The sequence below is a fragment of the Ostrinia nubilalis genome, chromosome 29 (genome assembly GCF_963855985.1).
Source record: "Ostrinia nubilalis chromosome 29, ilOstNubi1.1, whole genome shotgun sequence".
Taxonomy (NCBI): domain Eukaryota; kingdom Metazoa; phylum Arthropoda; class Insecta; order Lepidoptera; family Crambidae; genus Ostrinia; species Ostrinia nubilalis.
Window position 1 is genome coordinate 4,264,780 of NC_087116.1, and position 15,162 is coordinate 4,279,941.

The 15,162-nt window shown below is 37.4% G+C and overlaps 1 long non-coding RNA gene across 1 annotated transcript in view; it reads right to left on the reverse strand.

Annotated features, from left to right (window-relative positions):
* LOC135085714 (uncharacterized) overlaps window positions 1–10,418 on the reverse strand; it is a 36,865-nt gene extending 26,447 nt beyond the window's left edge. Inside the window, exon 1 of the long non-coding RNA XR_010260198.1 lies at window positions 10,258–10,418. This is a non-coding gene — a long non-coding RNA (uncharacterized LOC135085714). The remainder of the gene's footprint in view (window positions 1–10,257) is intronic.
* Window positions 10,419–15,162: the final 4,744 nt, after the last annotated feature.

The window sequence follows — 15,162 nt, forward strand, 5'->3', positions numbered from 1 at the left end:
ATCCCTACTACGAAGTCACGTCTACGGTCGTAGTCGTGAAACTCGCTCGTAGCAACTATTCGTAGCTCGTAGTCTGATAATGCCCTCATTATATGAAACTAATTAATTTTGCGTACTTTGTATTACATAACTGTTATTATTACGAGTATACTGCAATCTAAGGCTAAGTTGCACCACCAAACTTTGACCGTAACTATAACGATAACCGGTGATTTTTGAATGGAGTTTGACAGATTTTGGACGTTTGTGACAGTTAAAGTAAGATGGCGCAACCGAGCCTTAGAGTCTTTTCCACGGTTAATACAGTTTTGCGGGATGCTGTGATGCAGGATCCCGTAAAATACTGTCGTGTGAACACGTGTGTGTTTGAAATTCATTGACTGAAAGCTCGCCTGCGTAATAATACAATTTTCCTGATTTCATGGATTTTTCCATGAAAATTTTAAATATTTTTTTAATGTTTTATTTGGCATCAGTGTCGTGTATACTACCACCCCTAAGATGGGTGTTGTTTTATAAAACCACACTCTGTATTAACCTAAGGTCTGACTTGGCTAGTTTTCAAATAGTTGGTATAGATAAAGCTGTAAGTAAGAATTAAATAAATCTAAAAAAAGATTACTGTATAGGTTCACCAAAGAATGCCTTCGGGACCCTATTACTAAGGCTAAAGATAAATAACCTTTTCTTTCCTTTTTCCAAGTCATCCTATACCTTCGACAGAATCCCTTTTTGTAGATTATTAAAAGGCTGAGTTGCATTACTTCAACTTTAACAGTAAGTAGGTAAAATTTATAATAGTGAAAGTGTTTCTTGCGCTGCTTCTTCTCAGCACTGGCCCATTTATTGTCCCGAAGCAGTGGTAGGGTTAATGCTGGGACGAGTAAGAGTGTTTTCTAAAAGCCTGTTTGCGAAAATTAATGCGTTTTATGAGTTTTTAGTTTTAACTGGATTGGCCACACTATCCGAAGGGATCCCGATCACATCCCTAAGCAGGCTCTGGATTGGAACCCCCGAGGAAAACGCAAACGTGATCGCCCCGAGCAAACTTGGCGGCGCACTGTAGCTGACGAGGCGAAGAAAATCGGCAAGACCTGGAGCGAGATCAAACGCGAAGCTCAAGACCGAACGCGATGGAGGACTGTTGTGGACGCCCTCTGCCCCATCTAGGGGACATAGAACCTTAAGTCAAGTAAGTCATGAGTTTTTATAACCGGTGCTTTTGTAACCAGAACCGAGCATAATGAAAATGTTGCGAAAACGGGAAAAAATGTTAAAACCGTTTTCACGCATACAAAGTCGCGCACAGCAAGTGAAGTTAATAAATTAATAAAACCCAACAAGATAATTCACAAACTTTCACCATAATCGTAGCTATGAATTGAAAACATTATAAACATCACCCTAGCGGACGGAAAACGAAACTTATTCAATAAATATCTCAACTTGTATAAACTGTGATTTGGACGCTAGCGCCGCCCTGGTGGGCGAATTTTGAAACACTGATTACACTAAATCAACGATTGTTTATGGGTCAAAGGATTTGTAACTTAGATTTATGTTTAAAACCATTGGGTTTTACTATCAATTACTAAGTTGTAGTCAATTTCATTTGTTTTGTTTGTCTTCAACGCAGTTAAAATGTAGGTATAAAAAGTCTTAAGTATTTATTTATTCCATTGAAAAAAAAAAAAAAGTATTTGCTGACCGACAAGGTAATCAATTTATTGGCTGTGAATCTTACCATATTAAATTTAGTTTCTTCTATATCTTTAAAAGCGAAAGGTCACTGACTGATTGACTGACTGACTCACTCACTCATCACGAAATCTCAGTAACTAAGTGTCCTAGCACTTGTAGAGTCTGACGCCCGTTTTCACCATCAATCCTTAATTTTTAAGTGACCCCTATGGTAACACATAACAAGCATTTCTTTTCATAGGGGTCACTTAAAAATTAGGGATTGATGGTGAAACCTTTGTATGGGTGTTCCTTTTAGAACGCAGGTGCTCACTAAGACGGGATTTTCCAAAATTCAGCCCCTAAGGGGGTAAAACGGGATCCACGCGTACGAAGTCCGGGCGGCCGCTAAGTAGTGCTTATACTCGTACTATAATTCTATCAAACTCCAAAATTCGTCATAAAGATAAAGATAAAGATAAAGATATTTTTATTTATCAGACCATGTGTGAGACAATACAGAAATATATTTTTGGTGTTAGTAGATTTTGTTAGTATCAACATGTCTTACCGATATTCGGCGTGTAAAAATTATAATTACTTAGTCTGTTTTTATCATTACTATAAGTCAATACATCGAAGTCAAATACAAATTAATTTAAAAATATATAATGTCAAAATTTATCATTAAGAAAGTCATTTATACAATAATAGCATTTTTCAATTAATAGTTTCTTAAATTTATTCTTGAAGAGATTATTATTAAGCGATTTATAGGCCTGGGGAATCTTATTATAAATTTTGGGAGCCATGCATACTACACTATTCAGCATCAGAGTTGTCTTTGCATTATGCAAGCATAATTTGCTACCATCGCGACGATTGCGGACAACTTTGTCAGCAAGCCGCGGAAACAGGTGACAGTTTGCTCTTACAAATAGTGCTATTTCCAATAAATATAATGACGGAAGTGTAAGAATTTTATGCTCTCTAAAGTATGGAACACAACTATCGGTTGTCTGAAGGCCAAACATAGCTCGGATACATCGTTTTTGACTTTTAAACGCTATTTCTTTATCCGTTGAGTTTCCCCAAAAAATGATACCATATCTAAGGACTGATTCCACCAGTCCATAATAGGCTGTGAGCAGAGCATCAGTACTTACTACGGTGGAAAGTTTAAACAAAGCAAAAGCTGAACTACAGGTTTTTTTGCTCAGTTCCTCTATATGGTTTTTCCAATTTAGTTTTTTGTCAATTTGTAAACCGAGAAATCGTGTTGTATCCACCTCACTGATTAAAATATCATTGTAGCATATTTCGATATTAGACGGAGAAAGGGATCTTTGATTAAAGTGCATAATGTGTGTTTTATTTAGATTAATTTTTAAGTTATTATTATTTAGCCAGTCAATTATCGAATTTAATGAATTGTTTATGTCATTTTTATATGATTTAATGTCATTACAATTTATAGTTATTGTACTATCGTCAGCGAATAAAGTCATGGGTTGTGCAGTAGCAATTGGTAGATCGTCATTGGTTTAAAGGCGTGAAAACGTAACAAACATTCTTTTAAAGTAAATTATAATAGGTAGTAGGTAGGTTGGACAAGATTAGGGTTTCTGCTCGAGCTTTCTCGAACTCGAGAAAACTCGAGAAATTTGGCTTCATTCGAGACGAGAAAAAAATTACCGGAGCTCGAGAATTCTCGAGTTTCCAATATGAAGCTTTAATATTCTTGAAAGCCTATTTTCTAAGACAAAAGTAAGTTTTTAATTATTTCATAGGTTAACGTTGCTTTTAGACTGGCCTAATCTCTCTTTTTAAATGATTTGATTTGCAATGCAAGTAATGATCTCAATTTATCATCATTACCTACTCTATTTAGTTTTACTTTTGTTTCATATTTTAGATGCTGTTTTGTGTCGCTGAATAAAATATTTCATTTTCATTTTCATTTTTCATTTTCAATCGAAACTAAGTAATAACGTGGTAATAATGTTCACCAACGAGATACTATACCTATTTATTAAGTATGTTTAACTCTGACTGATTTAAAGACTGAAAAATTTGTTAACTGTCTGTTAGGTTAGGTACTCGTGCCTCCTCGTAAAGTTTATTCAAGTCGTTATCTTTTCCACTTAACATCAGGTGCGATTGTGGTCGAATAACTGCCTTGTTATGCATAAAAAAAAGAAACTGATTAAAAATATTTTTTGTTTATAAAAAAAAAACTATTTATCGTAGTTTTGCTGTTTGGACTTGTGTTGTGATTCAATTGTAGCTCCAGATTTTTATTGTTATTATTGTTATTTATTCTTAAAGTACACACGACTTTATGACTTTTGTTGTGATTATTAGTTAATATTAATTATGAAAGAAGATTTTATGTTTTGTTTCTTTCCTTACCAAAATAAGTGGTACTAAATTCTAATATTGATTGTTGTGCAATAAAAGTAGGTATATTAGATTAAAAAACCTGTGTTTTTATTATATTTCAACCGATTTCAACAGTTTTAATTAAAAGACTCGAAACCCGAGAAAACTCGAGACTTTGGCCTCGAGAATTCCCGAAACTCGAGAAAAAAAATAGGTCGAGAAATCAGAAACCCTAGACAAGATACAAAGATGTTAACAATGACAAAGTTTGGTTTAGACAGGCAACTAACTAAAGTCGGAGTGTGTTGCTGACGAGTTAAACTTCAAAACTATAGTTTAGAATGAGCCAGTGGGCGGGGAAGATAGTTCGTAGAACGGATGACTGTTGAGGCAGAAAAGTTAGGCTGGTTTTAGTGTCACGAGGACTGTCAGTGCGGATCGCTCCGCACAGCCGATCTGTATGAACTGCTAGGGAGCGGAGCGGTTCCTCTGGACCGCATTACTCTAAAACGCTCCCTAGAAGTTCATACAGATTGGCTGTGCGGAGCGGGTCCGCACCGGACAGTCCGCGTGACACTAAAACCAGCCTCAGAAGTGACCATGGACCGGAAGATGTAGTAGGCGGCCGTCTCCACGGCGGACTGACGATCTGGTTTCGTGAGTTCGTTCGTTTGAAATGACGTCCACTCCTGGACAAAGGCCTCCCCAAGAATTTCCAACGACCGGTCCTGCGTTGCCCGCATCCAGGCTCTTCCCGCGACCTACACCAAATCGTCGGTCCAGATTCCTCGGTGTAGGTCTCCCACTCGGTGGACTGACGACCTGATAAATGGCTTATTTTATTTAGTATAATCTATAACAATTAAAGATCTAAACAGTTGAGATCTAAGTATACAAGATCTTAATGAAGTTCTCTTAAGTTATTCTCTCAGACCACTGCTAAGTACATAAACTATTTAAACTCCCCACTATTTACATAGCAAACATAAACTTTACCCAACATTTGTACCTTGTCTAAACAACCAACTTGGACGTTGTCACACGTCGTGGGCTCATCTTTTACATCTTAGATAAGAAATTAGCTTTAAACTTTAGTTTAAAATTTAACTCGTGCTATCGTTTTTCTTAGTTAAATGAAAAAGGAAACAGGCCGGCCTTATAAATAAGCTCAAAATTGCACAGCGTGCTATGGAGAGGGCTATGCGCGGTGTTTCTCTACGAGATCGAATCAGAAATGAAGAGATCCGTTAACGAACTAAATTCGCTGACATAGCCCGACGGATTAGTACGCTGAAGGCAATGGCAATGGGCAGGGCACATACTTAGTACGCAGAACTGACGGCCGATGGGGCAGCAAGGTTCTGGAGTGGAGGCCACGTACCGGAAAGCGCAGCGTACGACGTACGAAGTTGGAATAGTCCCGTTAGTAAAAGTCATTTTTCTGCTAACTTGAAAGTTTTGATATAACTAGTTTCCATCTAATTTATCGTAATTTCACATTTACTCTCTATCATCGCATTAAAACTGGCTAGAGTCATTTTGTACTTAAACTACCTCAATCAATAAATTAATAATTTATCACTGTGAGAGAGTTTCCTATTGTTCTAATGAACAAATTAGATAATGACCCTACTTATAGAAAAGTATGGGGAAACTTATACATTTCTATTTATCACTTCATCATCATCATCATCATTTCAGCCGTAGGAAGTCCACTGCTAAACATAGGCCTCCTCCAATGATTTCCACAATTTCCGGTTGGTGGCGGCCTGCATCCAGCGCCTTCCTGCTACCTTTATGAGGTCGTCGATCCACCTTGTGGGTGGCCATTTGACACATAAAGAACTTTATTTTGATAAGCTTTTTCAAAGCACGGAAGCTCTTGGCCTGCATCTCACCTGATGTAAATTTATCATCTCTTAACTACGTGAGATTATAATCTGACGGATACACAATCTTACGGTGATACGCAAACGATAAATTTTTTCGAACTGGCTCAATAATATTAGAGATAAAAGATTATTAAATATTGCTAAGAATAAAGGGAAAAGAATAAAGGATTCCTAAGAAGACTTACAACTAATATTACTCCCTTATGCCCGCCCGTAACAGCCTTTTTCTCATACCCATGGGACGAAATAATAATTTGCTATTAAGAAGCCTTCTTTTAGAAGGATTATCCTACAGATAGGTAGTTCTTAAAATAGTAAGACACGGGTCTTAACGCGACGTTTATTAATGAGTTACATTATGTACTCACGGCTTGACGTTTCGGCTGCGATGCTGCAGCCGTGGTCACAAGCAGACTGGCGGCTCGCGGCGTCGTTGAAATGGAACGCGAAAGTTTAAAATCTTATAGGTAGTTCTTATTTAAAATCATTCTGTATGACGTACACTTAAGTGAAGCTGCAAATCGAACGCACAGCGTTGAATAGAGCTCTGTGATTGGTTCGTGTGTCACCCTGTGCGTCCACGCGCACTGTGAGACCTCATAGTAATGTTTGTGAATATGGGCGTAACACAACTTTTCAACCGACTTCAAAAAAGGAGGAGGTTCTCAATTCGACCCGTATGTTTTTTTTTTTTCTATGTTTGTTACGCGATAACTCCGCCAATTATGAACCGATTTGAACAAATCTTTTTTCGGCGTATAGGTAATACCTCAAGGGTGGTCCCATTTAAATTTAATAATAGAAAAAACAACCCCCAAGGGTGGAAAATTGGGGATGAACTTTTTTATACGCAATATCTCCGCCGATTATAAATCAATTTGAACGATTATTTTTTTGTTGAATAGGTATTATCAAAAGGGTGGTTTCATGCGAATTTGAAGAAAATATTTCACCCCCAAGGGTGGAAAATTGGGGATGAACTTTTTTATACGCAATATTTTTATTTTTTAGATTTTTTTTGTGTTCACGCATTTGAAGTCGGTTTTATTTTTTTAAAAAGTTAATTATTATTTTATTAATGTCGCTAGCGCCGCCGGGACTTCGTACGCGTGGATCCCGTTTTACCCCCTTAGGGGTGGAGTTTCGTAAAATACTTTCTTAGCGGATGCCTACGTTAAAACCTGCAATCCTGCATGCCAAATAATTTCAGCCCGATCCGTCCAGTGGTTTGGGCTGTGCGTTGATAGATCACTATGTCAGTCAGTCAGTCAGTCAACTTTGAGTTACATATTTTAGATTGGGAATTTTGTGCTAGTTAAGCTTTGGGCTAAGCTTTTTCCTTCCAAATTAAGCTTATTCTACACTCGTTAAAAAGATAACAACGTCACTACACACGTTATATTCTAAGTATAAGCCATTATACAAAGAGCTTATTATCCAACACGAGATTACATCCTAAGTCCTGAGAAAGCTCCGGGATTCAGGATGGGTCCCCAAAATAATTATTACAGTTAAAAGGTTACCTTACAAAACTAGTTCTCTCCTTTGAGTAGGTACGCTTTGAGCCCATTCATTATCTTTATTTTGAACTAGGTTTTACCTGTGGCTTTGCTAGCGTTTAACTCACTAAAAATACGAATATTTTATCTAAACAAATACACCGTTTACACGCATCGTTTGTGATATTAAAGTAAACCTTTCGTCCCTTTAGGGGGTGAATTTTGGAAAATCCTAATTTTAAGGCTAGTTTCCTAAAAAAGAACTTTAAGTCCGTCAAATAAATTTTGAAAAAATATTGGACACGTATTTTTATTTAGAACAATAGTGTCTAGACCAGTTGTTCTTAACCTTTAAGTCATGAGGGACCATTTTACCAAATCTCTGTCTTGTCAGGGACCATTGCACATCATAATCTTAATCGGTCAAAAGTAAACCAGTTTGAGTGCAAAAATCAGTTAAAAGTGGTTTTGACTAAGGCGTGCAAGTGCACTTCATGGACCACTTGGAATGCCTCCAGGGACCACCAGTGGTCCGCGGACTACCGGTTAAGAACCACTGGTCTAAAAAAACCTCAAGAGGATTTAAGACACTATTTAAATCAAAGATGTAATGGCTAATAATAATAATAATAATTTGTCAAACAAGTAATTGCGAAGTTAAGATGCTTTGAAGTTCCACGTGACGTCACAAAGTGCTACACTTGCACGCCTTGACGTCACGAGCCTCTTCTTTTGAGCTTTGGCGCGCTTTATCTCTTTTAATTTTCATTAGTTTGAAAGTGTGAAAATACGTCTCGAGTATTTTTTGATAGGTACCTAAATTGACCGACGGACTAATTAAAACTCTTGCTTTTTATCAGCTCAGTCAGTAACGGTTGCCTTTTACGTGAATGCCTACTGATTAATTAATCGCGAATTTGTTAAAATTAATCTTTCCAATAACTGATAATTCGATTAAATAACTTCTAATTCTAATGAACGCAGTGAGGAAGACGGTGGGCGGGAGTTTGCATCGTGCGGTCCACACAGCTTATGACCGCAGTCTGTGGAGGAACACTATCTGTGGTCGCGATCCTCATCAGTAAGGGACCGAGGAAGAAGAAGAAGAATGAACTTCTCCAGTTAAATATGAATAGGTAACTAATAGTATGCTTGTGTTAGAAATGAATTCACTACAATAGTAACGGACGGGGATCGAACTATCCAATATGTAGACCAATGCCAACATTGTTGGGCTATAATCGCCTTCATTTGGCCTCAATATCCAATATTACTTTTGCAAAGATATTACATATAAAGATAGAAAGAAAGTGGGTTCGATCCCCACGAATCTCTATAAAAGCGAAGGTCACTGACTGACATACTCACTGACTCATCACGAAATCTCAGAAACTACAAGTGCTAGGAGTCTCAAATTTTGCATGGGGGTTCCTTTTAAAACATAGGTGCTCACTAAGACGGGATTTTGCAAAATTCTACTCCTAAGGGGGTAAAACGGGATCCACGCGAACGAAGTCGCGGGCGGCCGCTGGTATAAAGATAGTCGCCTGGATTGGTGGTCTGTGTCAGAAAGAGATTGCGGGTTCGATACCCGCACAATACAAACATTTGTATGCATGACTGTAATGTAGTGGTCTTGGTGTTTACTACATAATAATAATGTTTTTACAAGGAAACAACCTACTCGTATTTAAGAAAGTTTTGTCGTCAACTTAAAGAAACTACCTATTTAAGAAAGATTTGTTTTAGTGAAACTTGTTGGCACTTGAATAGAGCAGATTTATGGCCAAGATTTATAATGCATATCTTTATACTTTATCTAATAAAAATATTTAGTTTGTTGTATTTTTTAAATGTTACAATAGGTATTTTGGTCAAGCTGTAGATCCTGGCTACACAGCTAGGAGTCGCAACGGTGGGAACGAGAGGTGGGAATAGTCCCGTAATACGTATTTGACTTTAAAGCCATTACTAAATATTAACATATGACAATTGATTTCCATATAAAAAGTGTCACTTTAAGTATGGATCAAACAAAAAGAATTGATTTACGTTAGCAAAAACTTTCCTAGAAACAATACCTACCCAAACGAAATAAAACCTCCATACTAATTGGTTGACTACCGGAGACAAATGTATGGAAAGGATATTTTTTGTGAGATTTGAACTTCGTTCTCCCTGTTGCATTTGAACCGTAGAATCAATACTTTTATTTGATCCATACTTAAAATGGCACCCTGTATTACTTCAAGATTCAGTCAGTACATGATTTCAACTACTAAACTTGTTATAGACAATAAACCTACTTTTCAGTTATATGTACGTACATATACCTAAATAGTCTTCTCTTTGAAATTAATGGTGCATTTAGTTCCATTTCTTACCACCGATTGAGACGTCTGGGGCGGTGACTCCCACCCCATATTAAATAGAATTGGCGGGAAAATCTTACTTTTCTATCAAATTAGATAGATAGATAGATATTAGAAAGAATAATGATAGTGACGTAAGAATATGTAATAGAGTTGCAAGCGTCATTTGTTTTTAGTTTAGATATAATTAAAGTATTAAATAATACGATTTTTTTAAAAATAAAACTGTTGAAATGATACTTGTAAAATTGTTGAAATATACGCACTTAAATCCAATATTTAAATTATGTCATTAAAATATTATAATTTTTTGTTATAAACAATTTGTGTTAAATGATTATTGCAGTAAAAATTTCGTTAAATTAAACTTGCAAAAGTACCAACAGCCGAAATTCTTATCTAACACACTTAAAAACTCAACTGAATACATACCCGTTACATAACAGTAAACAAAGCTTGTTACAACTGAAACCACTGTAACACAAAACTGTAGATCACCACCGGGAAATGTAACTCAAAAAGTGATTATTTAGTTGCGAAGGGGAAATTTTTTTTTGGAAATTGCAAGAGTGAGAGAAAGCGCGAGAGAGCGAGACGTGTGCACCCGTTCGCAGGCGAGAATACACTGATCTTCTACGCTCGTAGCCCGTAGCACTGTAAGCGTCCGTAGCGCGCAACTACGACGTATTCTTAGGCTGAGCGCATACAAGAGGACTTTTTGATACAAAAGTATTTTTTGAGGCGTTTGTTTGATAATAACTAGACATGCCACGAATATTCGGCTACTATTCGGTATTCGGCCTATTCGGCCACTTTGTTTGTTATTCGGTATTCGGCCGAATAATAGGTACTATTCGGCCGAATACCGAATACCAAATCATTGAAAAAAAAGACACATCATATTAATCAAGATTTGTCTTTATTATCAAATTACAATACTTTAATAAGTAAAATTAATCAGCGGTAAGTTGTGATGGATAAAAACAAGCTTTTCAGCATTTGACGGTAGCAATTCATTATTTTCAAGAAACGATTACGCTTTTCATCATAAATGATACCAGCTTCAGAAAACAACCTCTCACTATACACGCTACTCCCGGGAGAAGAAAGATAAACTTTAGCAAATTTCGAGAGGTTTGGGTATTGTTTTTCATTAGCTGACCACCACTTGTGAGGATCAGCTTTTAATGAACAAACAATTGAAAAAGAACTAACGAACAAACTTTTCAGCAAAATCGTAACGTTTTAATAAATTTGTAATTTATATTAATCTGACAATGCGTGCCGTGATGTGATTTACTCGCAATTGAATGAAACAATCAAATAGCCTCACACCGCCCGCAACCTGTCGTATTATTATTTACGCGCTCGACTAGCATGTAATTTGTGGCCGACAGCGTTGCCGAATATTCGGTATTCGGTATTCGGCCAAATCACTATTCGTGGCAACTCTAATAATAACTATGCAAATACTACACTGATCTTCTACGCTCGTAGCCCGTAGCACTGTAAGCTTCCGTAACGTGCAACTACGACGCTGAGCGCGATTGAAAGAATTTCGAGGCCCTTTTTTAGAACAAAGTTGAAAATTTTTGAATAAATTGTTACTTTTTTGTTTGAAAAACTATGCACCTAATATACTGATCTGCTACACTCGTAGCCCGTAGCACTGTAAGCGTCCGTAGATAACTACGACTTATTATAATTTTAAGCATATGAAATGGTTCTATATGGCGCACTGTTAGATTTTATCAAATACGACTGACATTATTTATTTTAGCAATGAACACAATATTAATATGTATTCTAAATTTTATATTTTAGTGGCTTGTCTGTTTTGTTTCCATTCACAAACATCTTTCCTAGTTCCTTTTATTTTAAAAATATCAGATCTGGAGTTTTCGGTCCAATTAAAGAAACCGACAACTATACAAAGTACCTATTCATACACAAATTTCAAACAAAGGCGTTTCATAAGTTTTCTTCGGGTTTTAGATCTCTGCAAAATCTCGTCTGCGATTGCATAAGTCAGTAAGTCCGTGTGTAACCAGCCTTAGGCATCCTTCAGCTAAAATGTTTTGGGCTTCATGTTTATTTGCACTTCGGGTGAGATTTTTAGATGTTCAGTTAATGGATAGCTACTTTTATTTTGTAACTAGCTATAAAATAGCTTTTTGTACCTTAGTTGGCAAAATGAATTTGACTTGGTTTTTGAATACAAATTTTTACCCGAATGCGCCAGAAGGAGGGTTATGTTTTTACGTCTTGCCTTGAAAAGTGATGATCGCATCAAAGTGAACTTTTTCCTACATCATTTCTTCTGGTTAGTTTCCTTGCGGATCCAATGACAGTTTAACTTTCCCCCGGGACAAACTTGACCTTCACTGGTTGGGTTATTGGCGGTCAAGCTGTAGATCTTGGCTGCACAGGAATTGCAGAGGCGGGAACGAGAGGTGGGAATAGTCCAGTGCCCGTGATTTTGTTATCAAAAATATCGAGATTCTAGAAAATAGATTTTATTTTGTCTTCGTGTCATGTCACAGAGTAGTAAAGAAAGATTCGTAAAAAGTTATTTGTATGGATTTTTTTATTATAACAATACTAGTCTCTAACATTGTTATTTTATTTAGCTTTTATATACCTACCTAGAGTCATTTTATTATTATGACTGGCAATAAAATGAATTTACTGTTGTGTGGATAGCCGCATATAAAACGAAACAATGTGGCATCTGATGTAACAGTTAATACGTTCTTTTGTAAAACAAACCTGTTTGAATAATCTTCAAAAAATATTTGAAAAAGAACAGATAAGCTCTTGGCCTGTATGTGACCTGATGGAAAGTGATGATCAGGCCAAAGAAGCAAGCCTTCTATGTGTCTTATCTATTAACTAGCGGCCGCCCGCGACTTCGTACGCATGGATCCCGTTTTACCCCCTTAGGGGTGGAGTTTCGTAAAATACTTTCTTAGCGGATGCCTACGCAGCTATGTCATAACGTCTACCTGCATGCCAAGTTTCAGCCCGATCCATCCAGTGGTTTGGATTGTGCGTTGATAGATCACTATGTCAGTCAGTCAGTAAGTCAGTCACTTTTGAGTTATTAGATTTTCTTCTTGTCGACAACAAACCTACACAGTGTCAGCCCAAAACTCTGCTACAAGAGTGACGTTGTCAGTAGGTAGCCTTCATTAAATCTTCCTGCGTGCAGTTATTTGGTCATTGTACTAAGGGGCAGTAAAGAAACTCATAGCTCGTAGAACTGATAATATGGCGGTTGACAAAGAAAAGTTCTTGAATGGCGACCACGGGCCTGCAGTGTTGTGTACAGGCCTCTCACTAGGTGGACTGACGATCTGGTGAAGCTCGTGGAAATCACCTGGATGCAGGCAGCGCAGGACCGGTCGTTGTAGAAATCTTTGAGGCAGGCCTTTGTCCAGAAATGGACGTCATTTGACTGAAACGAAACGAAATCTATCTTCTAAATGTACATAACTCAAAGGTGACTGACTGACATAGTGATCTATCAACGTACAGCCCAAATCACTGGACGGATCGGGCTGAAATTTGGCATGCAGGTAGATGTTATGACGTAGGCATCCGCTAAGAAAGGTTTTTCGAAACACCACCCTTAAGGGGGTAAAACGGGATCCACGCGTACGAAGTCGCGGGCGGCCGCTAGTGAACTATAGAAATTCAAATTCAAATGTCTAATAACTTCCAGGTTTTGCCCCCAGTTCTTACAAGTTCAGCCTATAAGACAGAAAAGGACAGTTGACTAAGAAGTATTGTACAAACTTGAGCAACAAAGCTTATACTTTACACAACTTCATCAAATCAGAATCTACAGAACTCGTCCATGATAACAGTTTTCATTCGTTGTACAAATTCCAACTTGGGAGCATTCGGTCTTAATTACTTTTATCACAAAAGGCCCGTATTGTAGATATTTGATCGACTGGAAGTGACAACGTAGTTTCACACCGACTCGTTCGTTTCAGCCGAAAGACGTCCACTGCTGGACAAAGGCCCAAGGATTTCCACAAAGATCATCCTGGCACCTCCCGCGACCTTCACCAGTGGCAGGCCTGCCCACGCTACGTTTTCCGGCTCGTGGTCGCCACTCAAGAACTTTCGTGCCCCAGCGGCCATCAGCTCTACGAGAGTGCTATGTTTGTTTGTTGTGTATGTTTCTCACACTACAAATCGCACCATGGTATTAAATTCTTCATTACCGACTCGCACCAGAAACCTATTCACGCCGTGGTTTTAAAAACCTCTCAAACTAACATACACCACAAATCGCCGAAGATATGTATGCAAAAAAATCCGTAGAATTGCCAAACTTAGGGCATTTCCTTACGAAGATAATCCGATTTTTTGCAGGAACTGTTTTTTGCCGGACCCCGTTTAGTAGTTTTTATACAACGTACGTGTTTTAATACAATATTTACACAAACATCCCGTTTGCAGTGTCCCGAAAAAAACCGATGGGTTAGAACTTTAAATTTTAATTTTAAAGTGTTCATACGACAGACCCGTTTTGCTCTGCATTACTGGATCCCAAAAACTGGATTACCTTAGACCCTAAAAGTTCATAATGTTATTACATAACCCGACTGCGGCAGAATGAGGGTTATGTTTTTGTCTCATCCAGTTTTCATAGAGCTCTAGAAAATCCTCAGACATTTAGTGTTACTGTTATTATTTCCTTAAGTACACTTGCTTTGAACGGTCCTCAATATTTAGGTGTGGAAATAATTGGATAGGCCATCTTTTGTTTTATTTTATACCTACTAAGATGTACAAACGGCGGGATTATTTCCACCTCTCGTTCCCACCGCTGCAACTCCTGTGTAGCCAGGATCTACAGCTTGACCGCCAATAACCCAACCTGTGAAGGTCAAGCTTGTCCTTTTTAACTTATAAAATAATATGAATAACTCGTTATAATGCGAACAGCTAGGGACTGGAATTCGCTGCCTGCTGCTGTATTTCCTGAACACTATAATCCGGGCGTTTTCAAGGCGAGAGTGAATAGGCACTTACAGGGCAGATATGTACCATCTTAGACTGCATCTCAATTAACACTAGGTGCGATTGCGGTTAAATACCTGCCTTGTCTAGCATAAAAAAATAAATAAAAAAGAATTAAGTTTATATTATTCTCTATTATTGTAATCTTGATACCAATTAATGTTTCTTTCTTTCAAAGTGTTTACAAAACCAGCTATTTATTATCTAAATTAATTACTGACATTTAATAAAACACTTTAAAATTAAGTTTTATTTAATAAATAGGCACGAGTTTCTAGTACATTATTTTCTTTAAAAATG